This window comes from Phalacrocorax carbo, chromosome 8 (assembly GCF_963921805.1).
Source record: "Phalacrocorax carbo chromosome 8, bPhaCar2.1, whole genome shotgun sequence".
NCBI classification, from domain to species: Eukaryota; Metazoa; Chordata; class Aves; order Suliformes; family Phalacrocoracidae; genus Phalacrocorax; species Phalacrocorax carbo.
Window position 1 is genome coordinate 42,820,238 of NC_087520.1, and position 21,384 is coordinate 42,841,621.

Below are 21,384 nucleotides of genomic sequence, written 5' to 3' on the forward strand. Positions count from 1 at the left end.
GCAAGTGGGTGTGCATTGCTTTTCCATCCACCTGGGGAAATTCAAAGATAACAATGCCGCGTCCTCCCGTACTCTCGCGCCTGCCCGCAGCCTTCCCCGACTTGCGTACGCGCTCGGAAGACACATGGTATTAGTCTTTATGATCCAATTATTCTGCGGTAGAGCTTGGACGTGTGCAATATATTGAAAGCCTTTGGGAGACTATCAAAATTTAATAGGGAAAGTATGGCATTTTTTAATTTTTACTTCCAACCCTTGCTGTCAAATGATTTGTTTGCTATTTTTATAAACACACTACGGTACCACTGGGGAGGTATGGGGACAAGAATAAACTGAGCTGACTAATCCAGTCACAAAACATAAGGACGGATTAACCCCTTGAGTACTACTCACTGGGATTTCCAGATGTTCAAGAATAACAACCAGTCTGACCGGCATCCTGCGGTGAAAAACTGCCTTTCCCTGGGCAGCAGGGCATGGTGAGTTAAGGCCAGTGGGTACATTGCTTAGTATCTCAGATACCCTAGTTGCTATGCTTGTGGTTAACTGTCCATTGGGATAATATTTTGTAGGCAATTATTCTGCAGCCTTGGCTCTACTCTTACTCTGGGTTTCTCAGAAATAACATTGGACATGGAGATGTTTCCTTGTTGTGCCCTTTCTACCGCTGGCATTTCCTTTCCTCCATGCTCTTGACCTCCTCTTTGGCTTGTTTCTCTTGGAATTGCTCATCCAACTCTTCAGTCTCTTCTGATTCTTCCAGGATTTTTAAGATCAGTTATTTAGCGTCCTTTATCACCATGTCTGCTAAGGCCTTGGAGCTTGTGTTTTTCTCCATATGCTTCCTTTTGCTCCTTTTGTCCTGGACGAAGGTCCCAATCTGCTCTTGTCCTCCTTTTCCTTCTTTATTTTTTCCTCCCATTTAGCAGTTGCTCATCAATTCCAACTTGTTCTTTTCGAACCAGCCCTTCTGAGGTCTTGGTCATCTACCACACAATAAAACTCACCTCTTTCTAACTCCTCTCTCTCAGGGCCCCATTTCTACCTCTGTCTTTGCAACCCCTCTGTCCGCACCTGCAACCTGAAAGTTGTCTTTTAAGCAGCTCTCTGATTTCACACATCTTGCTCTACCTACTTGGACTCTCTCCGCAGACATCTGGCAGGGGCAACGTGCAAGCCAGAACTTGATTTTACGCTGAGATATTCAGAAGTCCGCCGCCTCACCGCCTTACGACTTTTTCCTTTGAAATACAAAGGCGCAAGTCCACTTTTCCTTTCCCGTGTCGACTTCCCTTTTATGCCTGGGACAAGTGATATTCCTCTACGAAACACTCAGCACTTCCTCCTTTTCTCTCTTATTCCATCCAGCTCACGAGGAATTTGCTACACACTTCCTTTTGGAGGTCCAAAAACTACACAACACTAATGTAGCGTTGGACTCGTCATAGGTTGGCAGCAATGAAATGCCTCTTAGTATTCAGTAGGTTTAACTGGCTGCTTCAACACCACCTGTTCTCCAACCCAGTCTACTTATATACCACAATTTATTTTTGTACTAATGGCAAAATACACTGAAAAATAAATTGTGTGCTTTTCATCTACAGTTATTTCCTTGAAAAGATGGCCTTGGAAGAGAACCCTGAGTGGGTCTTTACCTATGAATCACTGTCTGCAAAGTCTGTAGCTCCAACTGCAAATCCCAGCGCGTAAAGAGGAGGCATTCTTGCATGTATGCATTAGTACATGTAGAGAAACATTGACATTCGCATCTGCCTTTGATTCAAAAAAAAGGTCGGAAAGAAGCAATATCACTTTACACAGATGGGAGACAGTTCCAAACCATGTTACGTTCTGTACAATAATGGTTTTGAAAGATGACTCATTCAAGCTTGTCAGATTAGCCATTACATTTGCATAGCTCTTATGGAAACTGTTTAAGCGAGCACAGAAAGTTAAAAAACAACACACACCCACTGAAAGCAGTTTAAGTGGCATAGCTTTTTGCCTTTCATCCTTAGCACTTTGAGTGTCTTTGTTTCCCATCAGGGAGGCAAAGGGACAGGTAGACAACCCGATAAAACAAGTCTCCCAAACATCTCCTCCTTCGGAGCACATTGGAGATTTGAAAACATTTTGGGAAACTTCATTTTATGTCACGCGTGTGTAATTAAACAACAGCTTTCTGACAAAGCAGCAGTTTGTTCCAGACACAAGCGCGCTGACCGCCTGATCACTCAAACCATTGTACAACATTCTTTACACGTCCAAGCCGTAGCATCAGGTCTTGGCACCGTGACTCCAAGGCTCTGCAATCATTCTATAAACTGTACTCCCCAGTGGACCCCAGCTTTCTGCCAGGGCTGAAGTTGAAGGGTTTGGGGCTTTTTAAAGCCAGATGTCTCTGTAATCCTTGATTCCTGTTAACGTTTTCACTCAAGCGCCTTTGGAATGATGAGAAAGGTTTTCCTAACAAGGATGACAAACTGACAGGAATTGAGCCACGTGAAAAACAGAATCGGGGGAGAGTCTTGCTGAGTTCTTTCAGTCAAGCCTGAGCATTAACACATAGATCCAGATCAGTCAGTCCTTTGTGCAAATGCCTGAGTTACTGCCTCAGAAAGATCCTTTCCGAAGTCATTCCTGCATCTGCTGTGGTGCCAGAGATCACGAGGACCACTTGCTCCCTGTGGACAGCCTGCATGCGCCGAGTTCCCTGGGATGAGGTGGGGCTGGATCCGGCTCTCTCAGCTGTCAGTGCAAAGACTCCCAATAACTTTGCTGGAAATTAGCTCCAAGGTAGAGTGTGATGCTTTGCACAGGGGCTCTGCCTCATGCTATCTGTATGTCTTGTCATGCAAGCCTTAGCTATGAAGTCGATGTTTGAAACCTGTTTTAATTAGCTTCAGTTCCACTCTTGGAGAAACATGAGTCTTGGTACAAGCAGCAGGCAGAAGAAACAGAATCTTTTCATCATGTCTTGGCATCTGCCTCTCTTTCTTTCTTATTCCTGATCTCAGTACTTGTAACCGGGGTTTTTTTGGGTTGTTGGTTTTTTTCCTCCTTCTTTTCATTTCAACCGTGACTTGAAAATATTAAAGTCTGATGTTACTACTTAGAAAAATGAACCTCTTCTAACAGGGCATCCTGCAGAATGCAAATGGGAAGGAGCAGTGGGTGACTTAAGCTTTTTGAAACAGCAGCATCAATACTTGGCGACTGCATTGCACACAACCTTTTGCCTGAGGATACCAGGGGCTAGACTGTCTCTCCCTCACTCCTGCTCGGTAACTCTTTCATCCATGACTAAACCTCAGAAGGACAACTTGCAGAGCAAGGCAGCAGGTGGAGGCTGCCAGACTCTTAAATTTTGTAACTTTCTTATTTAATGAAACTCTTGGTCCATTTGAGACTTTTTATAGTATACATTCATATATATATAATGTCAGTCATTTTTACGTCTGTTTAGTGTGGCTGCTTTGCTTAACCTAACACAAAATGAGGTTTGACTGGTTTATGGTAGGAAATCACAAGAAAAATGGACTCTGTGGAAGGGAGGAATTTGTTCTGGTGGAGCAGTGTAAAGACATGACCACGCAGTCCAGGGCTGAAGGAGGCTTGAGCTGCCCCAGCAGACTATTCAACTAGGCCAGTGATTGACCCATGGCATGGCCCTACCAAAGACTTCTTGTGTGACCACCACTTAAAGAACCTTTATGGAGGAGTTTTGGCAAGTTTAGTTCTTGCTGTCTGAGATCTCTCTGACCCTTACAGTGTCCCTTGTCTTTCTGCCAAGGATTGCTATCCAAGTAGCAAGTGCAGCAGGCATATTAGCATTGAAAGCAATAGATTCAAGGGCAACGCCCCTCGGTTAGTCCTTGGTGCAAAGTGGTGGTGATTAATACCCCTCGAGCTATATCAATAGGGGTCAAGTGTGAGCTATCATGCAGCTGCAGGGCTGGGGAATTAATCTCAACTCCCTTCCCATAATTCTCTGACTTGAAGTGCTGGTGTTTAAAAGCTGTCTAGCTCCCCAGTCTATTTCCAGTTCTTCTTCTATAGACTTGTCAGCATCATGATGTGCTACATGACTGAGCAGTCCCCTCCGCAAGAGCCAGGAGGCAATCCTTTGTTGGCCACTGATATAATTTGCACAAAATCCTGTCTTGCTCACATCCACGTTCCTCCTGCTTAACAAACAGGGGGTCTTGTGCTTCAGGTTTCCCTCTAACACCCTCTGGTTTTTGCCTTAGCACTGGAGGGGCTATCATCTGCCTCAGCCACTGTCCCAGCAAAAGTGGGGAGCAACGCAGAAGGACCAGTGAACAATGGCAGTGTTTTGGGAAGATGCTGCTGACGCTCGGTCATTTACACATGTACATATTTCCCCCTTTGTATTTACATATAATATTTAATGTATATCTCTCCCTCTGCCACAGATCTTAATTTTAGAGACAGAGCTTTAATTAAGTTGCTCTTCCAGAAGGAGAAAAAAAACTATGAGCATATGCTAAAGAAATAGCTAACCTCCTGTGAGAGGAGAAAGATTCTTCAGGGAGAGGAAGAAGAACCATTTTTGTAATTTGCTATAAAAATAGGCAAAAACACTGATGGCTCCCGGTGGCATATGGCTTTACCACAAAGGCAGAGTTTTGTATTCACCTTGCCCTGGTGCAGGTCTGTTTTACAGAGCTGCATGCTTTACGCAGCTCTCTGCTGCTGCACCACACCTATTGCAGTCTTAGGTTCGCTCCAACAAGTATCCCCTTTGCCCACCAGAACACCCATCAGTCTAATTCATGTAGTCACGCTATTTAGACCTTGAACAATTTTTCTCAGCTATGGTTATATACAAGGTCTAAATATTTTCCTTGTGAAGCACAAACACCCTTTACCCTTCTGCTTATGCACCCTCTTGAGGAGCTCACACGAGAACCTTTAATCAGCACCATATTTTGAGGACAGTCTCTTTTCTTTTCTATTTCTTTCTTTATTTTTTTCTTTGGAAAAACAAGCAGTCTCTGGTCGATGCTCACATTTTTATTTTCATGTTGCCATTGACACAGAATCCTGACAAGCTGAGTTGTATTAATTTCCTTGATTGGCACCAAAAGTAAATTTATAGCTTGCGTGTCACTTCCAGTCTGCTGTTCTGAATTTCAGCCCCTTCATGGAGTAGATACAACCAGAAGAACTTGGCGGACTGTGCTTCCTTAATGAAGACCAGGTTGCTTGACTTATCAGATACTTATTCTTCCGTTTGTTCTTACTTTCCCCCAAAAAGCTGGGATTCCGGATCACCTGGGTTGATGGGAAAAAAAAGAGGGGGAAAAAAACCGGAAAAGAAAAAAGAAGTCTTTTTTTTTCAGGAGAAGAGGTTTTTTTCCTGTATTTCAAAGAAAACAGACATTGCAGCAACTGTGGGTTTCCTCAGACCCTGGAGATTGTGGTGACCTTTGAGATAGACTGTGGGCCACCAGAAGCTAAATATGCTTACTTTGGTTAACTTGACATGAATTATGCCTCTGGAATGCTGAGGTCCATGCTCTTGATATATTTAGGTATAACGAAGGGTTATAACATAAAATTAGATCAACTGATTGCTATCTCACAAAATGAAGGCTGAGAAATTATACATGCCACAGTGCAATGGAGTTACAGTCAAAACCTGGTAGCTTATTTGCCCACAACTACAAAATCTGCAATTTTTAAAATTCATTTTCTCAAAACCCTTCCTCGTTTCCCAGTAGATCTACACAGATTTGGAGTAGTACAACCCAACCACCCATTGAGCCAAGCAGGGACATGGTGCTGAGCCTTCTCTTCTGTCACCCTACAGTGGCTGGCCTCCAGTTGCTTCCACTTGTCACGACTGCATCCAGCTCATCATACTGGCACAAAGAAGAAAAAAGAAGAAAAATCCTCACTAATTGCCCAATATATTGGAATATAAACCAGGACTCTGGTGTTCCATCCAGGTGTCCTAACATTTAGACTCTAAATAAATACTGAGATTACTCCACTGAAGGTTTGTGAATATGAAAAAAACATTAATGATGTTTTTCTTTGGTGTATTAGGTCCTTAGTGTGTATGAGTTCATTCCAAATCTATCACTGGACTCACTTTTATTTGCATTTGGACTGTAACCAGTGTCCACCATAACCTGCCCAAGGATGACCACCATGGTCCCATGCAACATGAGCAGCCAAATTTAAAGCAGAAGAGTTGTTTCATTTTACAACTATGGGAAGCATAGATAGGTCCCAGTGTGAATCGGAGGGTAATTCTGAGCTAAAAAAATCCATTTCATGCTCATGCGCAACATCTGCTTGAGCTGAGCCCTAGCTGGAATACATTTTCCTTGGATTTGGGAAGGTGCTCAAGTTTTCCTGAGCAGTTGTGACTGTAGTACTTTCCAAGGAGCACCGATTCTGACCTTACCTCTTGGAAATCACTGTTCCTCCACACACTCCTGATCAGAAGTGTGCACGTGGGTGATTCAGTGCTTCATGGCAGCCAATCAGGCTGTTGCTCTTAACTATGTCTTCATCATCCCAAGACATGCTAGAAGCCTCAGACACAACCACAGACACCATTGTGTCAGGTAGCGCAAGAATGCAGGTTAAAAAGTTGGCCTTTACCTTCCTATTTTGTAATTCAGCTGCATTTCTTACTGTGTCACCTCCAACACCTTCATATGTTGGCAAAAATCCCCAAGAACAAAGCACAGAGCAGCATTACAGCTGGGAAGCTTCATCCTCCTTTGTCGGAAGTTTTCATACAAAAACAAATAAGGAAAATACCATGTGTGACACACAGAAGCATCCTTCGTAAGCCGTTCATTTTTCAGCAGGAAGAAAAGGAAGAAAGCCATCCAGCCTGAGCTCGCCTTTCTTTCTGCAGTTCACAGACAGGTCTTTGAATGTGGCAAAGCTTGTTCACCATGCTCAGTTCTGGTGTTTGCCAGAACAAAACCAGATTTTGGCTTCTGGGCGGGAGAAGAGCAGGAATGGAGGGCAGAATTTCTTGTCGCAGGCAGAGCTGCGCGACTCTGTTTGCTCTGGCACGCTGCCCTTTTATTCACATGAACTTGCAGCCGTTTTTCACTGTGCGGGGCCAACCCCTAGAGAGTCTATTTCAGAAGGAAATCTGTCTAAACCTTGATGAAAACTGTCATGTTACCTCCCTCTCCTAATTTGCCTAGGGTATATGTGCCATATGAAAAATGCAGCCACCCACATAACGGTGAGAAGAAATCCATCCACCGTTAATAAAACTGTTCTGTGATTTATTTTTTTGCACTTCACGTCTCTCCGGGTTGCCACCTGCGCAAGCCAGGCGGCAGAGAAGCCCTTTGCCAGCAAACAACGCTGGGGCCGCCTAATCAGCCATTTCTATAGCCATTTGGGCTCCCAGTTTGGCTGGAAAGTAAGTTTTCAACAGGTTAACTAGGCAGAGCTACAGCACAGCAGCCATAAATACGTGCTCGCTGCTGTGGCCATCTGCTGCTGAAGGCCACTGAACAATAGCTATTTTCAGGAAAATGTTTAGCTTCTTATTGGTAATACCTCTAATCAAAGCCAAGCCAATAGGGAGATCATATGTTGGTTGGTGGGTGGCCTTAATGATTTTTCCATAAAAGTAATTCCAAAAATACACATATCAGGTGCCCCAGCTAAATCTGTAGCTAGATTTGTCATGTATGAACCAATATAGTAAGCAGGCAGTTATTAGTGGCAAAGCAGCAACATTAAAGGTACTAAAATTGTCTTGGCATGAATGCCAGTATGGTGCCCTTGTTTAAAGTCGCACGGGAATCTCCGTTTTTAGCCATTTCTAACATTACCTCCTCTCAGAGAGAAAGCCAAGGAGACAGCATGTGCTATAGGTTGATAGGATATTATTTGGAGTTCTTTCCCCCTCAGTATGTGAGTCCCTCCTTCATTGCAGGGATGATATTGTGATGTACAGATGTTTTTTCTACCACTTTCCTGAGCCTTTGGAGCTTTATGGAAAATTTTGAGGTTCAGAGACTTCAAGGACCACGCAGGACCATCTTGCGAACCACAGCTGCGGGAAGCCTCCGTGGGGACCCAGGCACAAAGGGTGGTCATGACTTATAGGATAGCATCTAATACGGGTTCCAAATGGCTCTCCCATGCCTGCTTCCTCCTCCTCTTTGATCCCTTTGTATTTCCAAATTTATCTTTCTCTTACCACGTTGTCCTTAGCCTGTCACTGGCCTGGTTCCCCATGTATTAGGCAAAATTAGGATACCTATTTATCGAAGACTCTTGAATGACCCCCCACAACCACAGTAACTGAGAAAAAGAGTAAGAACACCACAAAATATGAAAGGGTCTGTCTCCATTACTTAGGCACAAGCTGAACCAAGGCTGCTAGGGCTGAGAAGAGGTCTCAAATCACTGTCATGTAAATACTGATTCCATTGTCTGCAAAGGCTCAGCCTAAACCAACACATGAAAGGGACCTGAAATGTGAAGTGAATTCTGAAATGCGCTTCATTTTCAGTATTATTAGCAAGGTACCTGATCGTCATGATTCCACAGGGTGATAAAGTGCTGCAACACACCATAAACACAAGTATGAGGTCAAAAACGAGCCAGCACCAGCTATTCACAGAGTATGGCGGGCTTTTCCTCATTGCAGAGGTTTCTGAGACAGAGCAGCCCTTAGAAAGGGCTGCTTCTACCTCTCTGTTATATTTCAAAGTTACAGGTCTCTGTCACATATTTTTATAGGCAGTCCAAGCGATGGCCCAGAGCCCCGCATGCCCGTGGGACGAGGCAGCTGGCCCGCTGCTGGGTCGCTGGAGGAGCTGCGCAATCACCCTCGGAGCAGGACAGGAGCCCCGCGGGCTCCTGCTGACCTTGGGGCAGGCAGCGACATTAGCAGATAGCAGGGCTTAGGCACAAATCCAGAAAGTACTGTTCTGTTCACACCATGTGCTACTCGTTGCCACAGGATATCGGAGAGTAGACACGGCTTGAAAAAGAGCTTAGAGGAATCCCCATGGGACATATCCATCAGTGACCATGAATAGCAGTGACATACATGCAGCCTCCAGATGAGGAAATCCCTGCGCTGGTACCAGCCATAAAGTGGGAGAATATTCAAGATGCTACTTGTTAGTTTTCCGTTTTTTGCAGTATTTCCCTTAGTGCCTGTTACCAGCCCTGTCAGAGGAAGATAGCATGATCCTGTGTGGCCATTCTTACATCTTTGCACATGGCCAAATGCTTTGAGCCCTAAATTTGCTGTCATATTTTAGAGGGTAGAAGGTTTATGGCTAAAGGCATTGGGGACCATCTGCTAAGGCAGTGTGTGTCCAGAGTATTTCCCACTGTACCTGGGCATGGCTGCGTCTGGGCCACCTCGAGAAACACTCGAGTGAGTGCGTGCACTCTTCACTTCAAAATAAAAATTGTTTTCCTTCACCCTGAGGGAGCTGAAAATTCTTCGCCCTCCCCATCATATAAATAATACAAAGGACCTTCAATGCCGTGAGCATCTGTTAATTCTAGAACAAATGGAGGGGAAAAGCGATGTTGCAGCGGGCCCCAGGTAACCCCAGAAGCAAGAAACGCTATTAGTGCTTGTAGCTGTGCTGTGCATCAAATTCGCCGGGTGTCTCCTGCCCTTACAGCGTCTTTACCTCCAGTTTTGCTTTCGTTCACAAGGTAACCTCAGTACTGCAGTTTTCCTTGTACTTCCTGACATCTTGCCGTTGGAAAAGGCATGGGGATATTACAAATCCTGACCTAATGTTCAGTTAGGTAGTCGGCTGGCTTGAAGGGATAGATGTGTGTGCATGTGTATATATATATGCATGTGTCTGCTTGTACATCTATATTTCACTGGAGGTATATCATTCCGTTTCTAACAGGCAAGGTACTTAAGGCACATGCATGTGCACAGAGACAATGCTCTCATTTTCCTTCTGAGATACATTTTGCTGTGATTTGTGTAACCTTTCTTTTCAGTTTGTTAATCAATTATACTTCGGGCTTCATCAGAGGGGTCTAAAGTATAACAGCATCCGCTATTATTATAAGGCAAAGAACAAATTGATTGATGGTGGGTAATCAAAGTAATATAGAGACTTGGCATAGGTAATATTTACTTTACATCTGTCACTTAAGACATTTTACTGCCAATCAGTGCCTTCAGAAGGCTGGCTGGAACAATAGAGGTCTTTCTACTTAATTCCTCCTATTGACTGGGGCTTACACTGACAAAGTTCACTTGCTATGTAATCCTCAAGGCATGCACTCGCTGCTTCAGCCAAGTTTTTAGATATATATCCCCCTGTGTCAATGAATTGGAAAAAAAGCAGCTCTTTAGAGCCAAAGCATTGAAGGTGGTCCCTGAAACACAGCCCATGACAGCGTACAATTGGCGTTGTCCGCTTTGGAGGTGTCGAAGTGATAGGAGCGCTTACAGGAACCCTCCCTGCAGCTGCTGGAGATGTGAAAGGCCTTTGATGGTTCACTGGTGACCACTGTTTGCAGGTCAAGTCTGGCCAGGAAGATCCTATGCAATAACAAATGTGAGGGGCGTTGGTGGGAAGCAGGAGGAGGGGTTCGTTTTTCTCCTTTTCTCTCTTTTTTTTTTCTTTTTTTTTTCTTTTTTTTTCCTTTTGTTGGTCCTGCTTGCTGGGGGACCGGTATTTACAAGATGACTCAGAAAAGCCACAGACCAGGACTGGAGTGAGGAGCAAGAAAACTATGAAAAACGCCTTGTGTGCTTTCTCCAGGCTCTGGTCCCCCGTGTTGTTGTAGATGCCCAACGCCGGGAGCGGAGGGGTGCCAGCCACGCAGTGTCTTCTCAAGCATCGTTGGGGGGGGGGAGCACAAAGCTGCTTTCACCCTTCCTGGTTAAGGTGAGGAGTGTGGTGAGAACAGGAAAGGATGAAAATGTCCCTTTCAGCTGGAAGCCATTTGGACCTACAGCGTATTCAGCTTTCAGGCACACACTTCCCTGACCTGGAAAGTGAGGACATCTGAGTTAGCGAGCGTTTTGGGATGGTGGGGCTGCAAGGCAAGACTCATTCACGTTGACAGGGCGGCTGGGTGCCTGATCAAGGCCACAGGAATTCATTGGAAAGGCTCTTTTAAACCAGAGTTTTAGGGGAATCACCTTGAAAATCTCCTACAGATAAGTGAATTTAGGTTGTTCTCCAAAATATGAGGAAAAATGCGCTTTGGGACAGACACGTTCCTCTTCCCCTCCACTTTAAGAACCATCTTCTTTTCTGTTTTTCTTCACAGCCCCGCTGGACATCCATCCACAGGGATTTAGTGGAGATTTTGCCTGGAGCTGGTGCTGACTCAGTTTCCCAGTACTCTTGACACTTCATTCCTGCAGTGATTCAGCTTCTGGGTTAAACACCAGCTGAGAGCCTTTGGGTCACCGGCCTTACAGCTCCTTCTCTCGCACAGCAAAAGCAGACCTCCGCCTACCTTAAAGCACACACTAAGCTGCTATAGCCCACTTCTGCTGAGGACTAATCAGCCAGATTGCAATATTTTAGTTACTATTAAAATCAAAGAAGCCACAAAATTTTCATACATTGAACACCAAAGAGCCAGCCTTGTTATTCTAGAGGTTTCCCTTGTTGGCAGCTTTCTGTCTCACAAATGGCATTTTTTTCTGCATGCACCATCTTGACGCACAACAAATATCCTCAAGAAAGTTGAAAGAGAAGCACCAGTGGTATTTCCTGGGTTTCAAGACCCGCTGCTCCAAAGAGATTTTCCCCTCCTTTTTTTCTTTTTATTTTAAAGGGTGGTGGGGAAGAAGGAAAAAAAAAAATCCTGGGTCTCTGCCAAAATAACTAGCTAACTTCCAAGACATGTCTGTCAGTAAGCTTGCTCTGGAATTTCCTCTGCATGTACTGGAGGGTTCAATTTTTCCATAAAACCCAGTATTATGTAAGGGGCACTGACAAATGTTTCCAGTTGGACCCTGAGACTGCAAATGCGTTTGTGGAGGACTGACAAGAGATAACAACCCAGGATCCCAACTCATGAGAGTCACCCTGGAGTCAGTGCAAACTTGCAGCTCTTCTTCTCCGTGAATCAAAAAGAATGAGAATTAAAGGCCTGAGATTTAACCAGTCCACTTCAGATTATAATAGAGATAATTAGGGCTCAACTGGATTTAAGCATCGTTAACGTGTAAATGACAACACAGTGACAAAAGGTGTCGTCACGGCTCTGCTCTCACAGCCTTCGCCCAGCACCTGGAGCCCAGGAACACGTTTGCAAAATGAACGTGATTGTTCTGAAATGTCCCCGAATATTGCATATCTGTGTACAGCAGGGATTTCAGTGTCAGCACATTTTTCAGCTTTCACTGAGGGCTTGGAATGGCAGAGGGTGTTTCAAGGTCAAGGCCGGGAGACATTGGCAGAGCTCTGCGTGGGAAAGCTTGACATTGCGATATGTCTGGCTGTAACCATTGCAGTCAGACTGACCTCCCCAGGAACGAGATTCATCTTGTAATTAAACAGGGGAAAGTAAAAGTACACTGGCATCTAAGTTTGTAGCTAAGAAAAAATCCAACGTGTAATCATATATGCGTATATATAGTCACACATGCCATCTCTTCCATAAAAACCACACATATATGAGCACCAATATGGTTTGCAAAAATAGAAGCAATATATGTAGGTTAGAAATAGTAAGATATCTGTCCATGATTCTTTGCTCCCTTTCTTAAATAGCTATAGCGTTAGCTGAAAGGCTTGAAAGACCGGACTTGAAGACTTTTTTGGACATATTAATGAAAGACATGGACAGAAACCTTCATTACTGCATCACTTTCTTGCAGCTGATGCCCTCACTGTAGCTCAAGACGAGTTGTGGCAATGCCCAGTGGCCCCCAGGTGTGCCTTGGACGTATCTGCCATTTGCAAAATGCGTTTGTCGTTTGCCACCTCCACAGCCCGTTCACTCCTGAGCGCTCTGCTGGGACTCCCTCAAGGTTTGCAGTCCCACCATGCCTTCATGAGAAGCTCTGGTGGGGATCTCCTATGGGAGCTATGAATGTGGTGGGGGCTGCACAGCTGGGGGTGGGAGAGCCCGGCAGACTGCCATCACATAACTAAGCAGTGGGCTGCAGTGATGCAAACTGAACAGAAAGGAAATAAAAGTGTGCCTGGAAAAGTGCAGGGCAGCTCAAGAAGCTGTTTCAGGCTCCTGTTGCTACTCCACAGTCTGCTTCAGGCACTGAAGCTGGTTAAAAAAGAAATGTGAGCAAAACACTGGCACAAAATGGGTTACATCCCTGGGTTACAGCCCCTAAACGTGAGTTCTTGTGTCTCACAGGCAGGGCTGTGAGTCAGGACACCCAGCTCTTCTCACTTCTCAAAGCATCAGGCTCAGAGCTGGCATGTAATTTATCCCAGCGAAGAAAATCCTGTAAAAAATGATGGATTCCCTCCATCTCCACAGATTGAACACATTCCCTGGGCCCAGCACCAGGGATATTGCTCATGCAAGCTCAGCCCGAGCTCTGGTTGCCACTAACCCTTACTGACCCTAAAGACTGCAAACCACCCTTGGAGAAAGTCTCCTGTCTCCTCCTCTGCCTGGTACCATCCCCTGCAGGGGCTGCCAGGCTCACCCACACCATGCAAAAGGTACTTTAATCTGCAAATCCACCTGAGGTCCCTGCGATACTCTCCAGTATTTCCAGTGTCAGCCCAGGGTGAGGAACGCAGCGAGGAAATCACGCAGATAGGGAACTGTTTTGCCGTGACGCTATGCTGGAGACCTTTCCATGACACAGTGCAGGTCGGGTCTCCGCTGCTCGCTTCCAGCAAGTCCGAGGGAAGGAAAGGGTGAAGCAAGCTGCACTGCTGATAGGTAAAAGGTAAAAGTTCACAAGTCCACGCGCACACAAGCCGAATACTTGATGAACTTAGGGGGATACGGTTTCAGAGCGCGGCACTGGAATGCAGCCCCTGCTGCAAGGGCTCGGAGCAGAAGGGATGAGGGGCTGACAGAGCCAGGGTTACACATGAGCGCATTGGGGAAAAAAAAGCAGAAAAAGAGGACCTCTGGAGCGGGGCAATGCTGTTCTGGTAGATTCCCCCAGAGGGAGGGGAAGGGGAGCACAGGGAATGGTGGGAGGCTACGCTTGCTCCAGCTCACGCTGAAGTTCTGGTAGTTTTATTGATCCCACAGGGAACAGGCTTGAGCCTTTCCTGCCTGAATCTACCTGGAAGTCATGCCCAAATACCTGGTCCTTGTAGGTTGCTTAACCAGCTGACTCTAGTTAAAAATTCAATAGCCGTTTCTTCCCTCTGAATAAATAATAGTAATTCATATGGTCATAAACGATTTTTTTTCTCCCTAAGAAAGCTCTCCTTGATATTCAGCCACTGGTTGTCAAACAGAGGCTTGGTTCCTTTCCTGTTAATAAGTACCGTCTCTTTTTTTTTAACCAGACTTTTTTGAGCATTACATCACCCTGCACAAAGTTATGTCAAGGCTGGATGGAGATAATTCACATCCTGTCAGGTCTGACATAAGAGAGCGGGCTACCTTCCAACAGGGTAAAATATGAAAGGGAAAGTAAAATGGGTCTATTCTAGTGTAAATGAGGGCTAGTGAATACCGGACATATGGATTTGGGAGGTAATTTAGGAAGAAGGTTACGTGTTTAACTTCTGCTCACTTTCTGCTCCCCTTCGCCTCTACTGATTGTGCCTTAAAAGCTTCATGTTATGACTATTTGCCGTCTAAATACCTACAGCGAGTTACAACTCACATTATAACTCATTGGTCATTGAATACATTTGGATACGGTTTTGCCACTTCATCGCAAAACGGGAGGAAAAGGTAAAACTGACCTAGAAATGATCAGAGCCAAAAGTAGCGACCCAGAAATGGCAAAACGAAAACGTTCAGTCAGGAGCAACGTGTGGCATTTCCTCCAGGCCCTGCAGCCTCATGGCTCCCAGGCTCCCCGCGCCGTGCAGGGGTCCTCTTTGTCACCCTCATCACTTGGAAGCTTTTTCAATTTTTCATTTGAGCCTTCCTTGCTGTAATGCAATCCCGTTTCTTCTCACCCCATCAGCCCAGGGATACAAGAAGATACCGCTCCATCCTTTCTGCAGCAGTTTTTAGGTGTTCAGACTTAAAACACTGGTAGTACGGAAAAAACAGCCTGATTATAGTCCCACTTTAATTACTGGACACTTACTATTGATTTAATTAGATTCAGGATGAAGCCAAAGCCTGAAATTTGCTCTTACTCCATAGTTACCAGAAAAAGACAACCAGAAACTATAATTTCAGATTCTGTTGCCCATGTTTCTCCCTCGGGGCTCTGCTCTGAGGTTAAAATAAGGAAGAACCTAAAAATCACACTTTATAAAAGTGACTATAACTTGGCATCAGGACAGTTTTAAATAGAAGCCGTGATTGCTTGAAATAAAACTTTTCTGGAGATATGTCACTGTTGTTTAATGAGTGAGATTTCTGTTCTGATCTTCCCTGAGATCGCCACTGTATCACTGTAAAATCAGTGAAAACGTAAGCATTTGAGCAGATTTACTCCAGATTTACTGAAAGTCAGGGAGAAGCAATATTGCACATGAATCTCAGCCTCAGCTGGCAACTCAAAATAAATTTAGTAAGTGCTTTAGTACTTCACATTTGGCCCCGAATTATTACTATGTGACAAATTTCGAGGGCACCTGAAACAGGAGCAGCTTTAAAATGAAAAATCTTGCAAGTTATTTCTGTTTCGTGTTTGTACCACGAGCTCTTCGGAGTCCTTCACATCCGTTTGGTTTCTAATTTTTAATGAAGCCATCATAAACCCACAGCAAATTTAGTCCAAGGAATTCCAATAAAACCTTTAGAAAAAAACCCTCCAACAGGCCGTATCTGAAATGACAAGTGTGTTATTACAGTCAAATGCAGGCTGACTAATATTTATTTGGGGTTAGGGAAAAATGGGTTTTAATGCATGACAGCTGATCTTTTGTTAAGAATAAGGATTATTTACCTGTCTGAATCAAATTATGTTGTTTCAGTCCGAACAGTTAAGGATGAGGGAAAGGCAAAATTCAGCTGAAAATGGTTATCCTCCCATTCTAACACAGAAACAGTTAAACAACGAGCCACGTATTTCAGAACGAAAGCAAGACTGTCATTATTGCTTGTAGAGGAATGTGCAGAATTAAGTAAAGGTGATGGAAGCATGTTTTTGTGTGTGCAGCACACAGGGGTTTTTCACTGTGAAACTTTTCACTACCTCATTTCAGGCACTTTATTGCTCCTCCAGCTTCGTTTTCCGTGTAATTTGACAAAATTACAAGTTCCCGCCCCAAGATCTCTTTTCTTTGAAACTGTAAGAGCCTAATTTCAAATTCCAGCTTCATAATGTACCTTTAAAACAAATTGAGCCCATATTTCCACAGCTAAGGAGTTAACACTGAAAATGAATGAAGGGTTCTTGCAGAAGGGTATGTGTCTGTTCTTGCACCAAAAAACAAGTAGGCTCCGTATCTGATGGCCCTGCTGTTTACCACCACAGGCTCATTCCCTGCTATGCATTAATATGCTCATTAAGAGAATCCTTTTTATTATGATTAAGCTTTCACACCTGGAGTGCTGAGGTACATCCTGACACGGCAAGCATAAATTTTTCACGAATGGTACAGAAAATATCCATCTCCCTTATTCTGTCTATTCAGCAATGCTCAGCTATGAGCCATCATAAATTATTCCTAGAATGCTATTTGCAGAAAATGCTGCTTTAGTCACTAAAACAAATGCGTCAGGAATATTAATGAGAGGGGAAAAAACCCTTTCCAGGGAATACCCATCTTTAGGGACGCAGGACCATCATCTCCTTGCACTGATGATGGGGAATATTTATCTCCAAACCTACTAGCAGAGGTGGGTATCGGTTTCCTGCTCCAAAGAGGATTTTGGGGGAGCAATGAATCAGTATGTCATTTGTGACCACAATTAATGTTGTTGATGCCGTTTCCATTATTAATACTTTGCCTATAACTTAAATACGAGAGGCCTGTTTTTTTCTCCCAAAAAGGAAGGGAAAAAAGCACGTAACGGAGGTGGTCTTAATCAGGTAAAACGGAGTCTTTGCTGGTGCTCACCGCTTGGGAATGTGCTCAGGTCTGCTTTCGGTTTTTGGGCTGAATCGCTGACCTCCGGATGCACACGGGGTGGTCTGCCACCCGGCGCGGTGCTCGGAGACCTTCTTCTGACACTTTCTTCCTTATTTCAGCACCTCTCGTTTGGGTCCCGATGGATGCGGTACAGTGGGAAGCAGGGCCTCGGAGTTCATGGAGGGTTTTTCCACTTGTCCCCAGATGCTTCTTCCAATTAAATGATCTGCAGCCTCTAAAACTGCTGGTGGATTTACATACCATTAAATTACACTGGGTGTGGATAATGTACAGAATTGAGGAGTGAAGCGTAAATCTGTAACGGCAAAAATGCAAAAAGGAAAACTCTACAGCACCTGCTTAGAAAATCATTCTTTAAGTCAAGGGCTATGTGCCTTGAAAACTATGCCACTGTTATTAGCTAATCCACCAGTATCCTACCAATGGGATTTCCCACAATTCGCCAGCAAATGAAAAATAACGTGATCCCAGCTGGCATTCAGATCCCTTGCGTGAAGTGGAAGCCTGCTGTAATTACAAGAGACAGTGAAAAGAAAGATTTCATTTCATTTAGCAAAAGACCGCCATAAGATCGTTCTCCCTGGGGGAGTTACTTGTTTTTAGACATTCGTAAAAAATTAGAATTAGTGGTAAGAGCACTTATTTATACCTTTCTTCCCTCCCCCAAATAACTGTAAAAGCTTCAAACCTGCATTTTACGCCCTCAGAAATGAATCTGCAACAGGTTCATAGGTCAGTCTGCAAGATTTGAGGTGATTTTTTGAACTTTGAACAAGTTACAAATACTTCCTAGAACAGCAAATGCAATAAATATCTCAGCAGAAGAAATTTCTTTGACTTCTTTCCCTGGATGAAATCCAGGGATGAAAGTGGGGCCAGAGCTGTTACATGATGAAGAGGAATTAAGAAAGTCAGCTTCACGGACCTCAGCAGAAAGCCCATTTCAGGCTTCGTGTGAGTTTTTGATGAACATTTACGGCGTCTTGAACCATTTTACTCATCCCTACTAAATACGGGTTGCATCTGTTAAATCAGTCAGCAAGGAGCCGTTGTAAATGTGAAAACCAGAAAAGCCTCTGCAGAAGGCTCGAAACCATTTCTCCTTATTTATCATTTTCGGTGCAGTTGAAAGCTTGTTTTCCTTCTGTCTGGAAATGTCACCTACAAGATCTTCTAAATCCCCCATCCTTAGCACTTTGAGTTTCCATTTGATTGGAAATTTGTCTCAAAACTCAGCGGGGTGGGCTGGGAGGCAATCGCCAGCTAGCTTGTCTCCCATGACAGATAGCCCTTTTACAGGCAATGGATTTATATCCTATATTTATGAATAATGAAAGCGAGAATAATGATGAAGGGGGAAAGACATATTTTCCTTGACGTACTTTGTCACCCAGAGCTGTTAGAGCTCTAAGCAGTCAAATTTGTTTAGGCCTGCAAAGTGAGTGATGTGCCCTTTTCTCCGAGGTAAAGAGGTATTTGTAGTGGCATGAAGCGAGCTGGGAACATTTCTTGTAAGATCGCCCAAAGGAAATAGCACCGTGCACAACTGGCTTTTTGTATAGAAGACTATATTAAAAGAAAAAAAGAAAAAAAAATAAAAAGAACACACATAGTCTAAAACTATATTTATAAAAAGGGTAAAAAAAAAAAAAAAAAGACGACATATTTCAACCCTTGTTGAAACGCCTGAAAAGTTTCCCTGTGACACTAAATGATCTAAGTCATGTCTCCAAAGAGTAGCTCATCATTTCTCAGACAACAGCAGGAATTTGTGGCTGACCTCCTGAGGGAAATGGTCAACTTTCTCCATCTTTCCTCTCTATGCCAATGTTTGGCTTTAATTTATGTTGGTCAGTTGAAAATGGAAAGTTCACTACCAAAGCTGAACTGGGGGAAAAATACAGCATGAGAAAGGATTTGTTTTTGGGCTATGTTTTCAAAAGCACTATGGTTTTACACGGACTGTTTCCGTATTCCTTCCAGCCGGTTTATCACCCCAGCATCGCAATCGTGAGTGCACTACCCAGATGGAGAAATGAAAGGCTTCAGTAATTGAGGTCAGTTGTCGTTACTGCGAACTGTTTGCAAAGGGTTTTTTACAAGCTGTCAGGCCACCTCCATCTGGTAAGAAGCTCCACATCTCTTCTAACCACTGCAGTGTGTTTTCTTTCAAAATATCATAGAGGAAACATATTGCATCGAGAAAGATATAAGCAATATTCAACGAGAGTCGGGTGCCTTGACTCTGTGATGCGCGTTGGTATCTCAGCCGTAACTCATTTGCAGGTTTGTCTGTTTAAAAAGTACAAAGTCACACACGCCGGGTGCGTACCTCGGAAATGAAGCCAAAGAAAATAAGGTGCACAAAGACGTGAGCACCCAAAAATGAAATGTTAGAAATTAATATTCCAGGTTATGAGAGGCAGAGTGGGGGAAAGGCTGCTTGCTTGGTTTGTTGGCCCTGCTTCGGTGGGATGTGCGTGGGGTGACCCTGGCTGCACATCTCCTGTCCGCACCAGAGGAAGATCTGAGGGACAACAGGGACCAGCTACAGAGCTACGCCCGTGAGGCCTCCAGAAAAGCACTGAGGATTTACTACTCCAGGAAGACACATCTGCTTATACCTTTACAGGGCTGAGATTTAATAGCAGAGCAGATGGGCATTATTTTCAGATGGGCTGAACATGCCCAACATCGCAGCCACCTACAAGCAAGCTTTCTGCTGTGTCCTTTTTCAAAGTTCCCCTAAACAAACACAAACAAAAGGCTCCAAAAAGCAGCCAGCAGCTGATCAAGCAAGCAACCTAAAGGGAAAAGCTAACTGTTGGGATAGACGGTTAAAGGCTTTGTGTCACTGGAAGGAGCATTACAGTGACGCTATTTGCCAGACAGCAAAAGCTACGTATTTTGCCAAAGATGGTTTTGGAGAAAGATTTAAGAGTTGTGCTCTGGCACGGTTTGGGACAAGTCTCCATCTTATGCATATTCATTACCTTTGCAATTCCTTTTCTATTTGTTTTTCTGGTAGGGAACCTTAATCAACAACCCATGTGATGTTTTTAATCCTTTCCAATAGGTTTTTTTGGCAAAACACAGGGAGAAACAGCGTACAAACTGGGAACACACCAAATGCACTCTAGATTTGCTTCCAGAGCATGAGTATATACAGGCATGGCACACATAAATGTTATTTAAATTCAGTTTAAAATAAGACTTAATCCAAGATAATCCCCTGAATGGTATTATTTTACCCACTTAGGAGAGACTGTACTGTCATGAAAAACTTCATTTCAGCAGATCACACCCCTTCTCACCTTTGGATCCAAGCAAATAATCCCAAATTTTGTAAACACAAATAGCAAAGAGGCTTGCTTCTCTGTTTATCTTCTGCTGGTTTGTTTTTCCTCTTCCTCTGAAACCCAGACAGATCTTGCTGCCTCATGCTTTTCCACACCCAGGACATTGGAAAGAGGTTAGTTAATAGCTCAGCTCCTGCCAGCAGCTCTCAACGACGTGGGACATGAGCTCAATTTCTGGGCTTCCACCCAAGATTACCACTACACAACACCTCACTGGACTTTCTCACTGATTTGGAAACACTTGACATTCCCTGCAGTGCACACCTGGATGAGGCAGAACTGCTGGAGGGTCAACCCAGGCAAGGGAAAATCAGAGATGTTGGAAAGATCTAAGAGCATTGGCCAAATACGTAACCCCAGTTATCATGCCAGTCCAACAACGGTGGGCTGCCAGACGTAAGCGTTTCAGCTCTCCTCCTCTATAATCACCCAACCACACAAGCTCCAAATACGTTAACCTTTAACCCCTCAGGTTTGCTTAATGCAATAGGCTTTTCCTAGGAAAGAGTCTCCAACTGATGAGAGGAAGAAGATGCTCATGTTTCTCAGCAAGGCCAACGAGAGGACAATCCTCCACACCCTGCGCCGCCTTCTCCATCTCTCAAACTCCGGACCTCAGCTGAAGCAGAGCAGACCCTTGCAATTGTGCAAACCGCAGGGCTCGGTTAGCGATGGAAGACAACTTTCAGATTTTGGGGGCCAGGTCTTTTCCTCTAGAACAACATTTTATATATACAGACTGCTGAGAACAGCAAACTTTTCCCAGCCGTAGGTATGCCGGCACCGGGCAGAGGCTGCTTATGTAGCACAGGGCATCTGTGCATTGTCTTTAA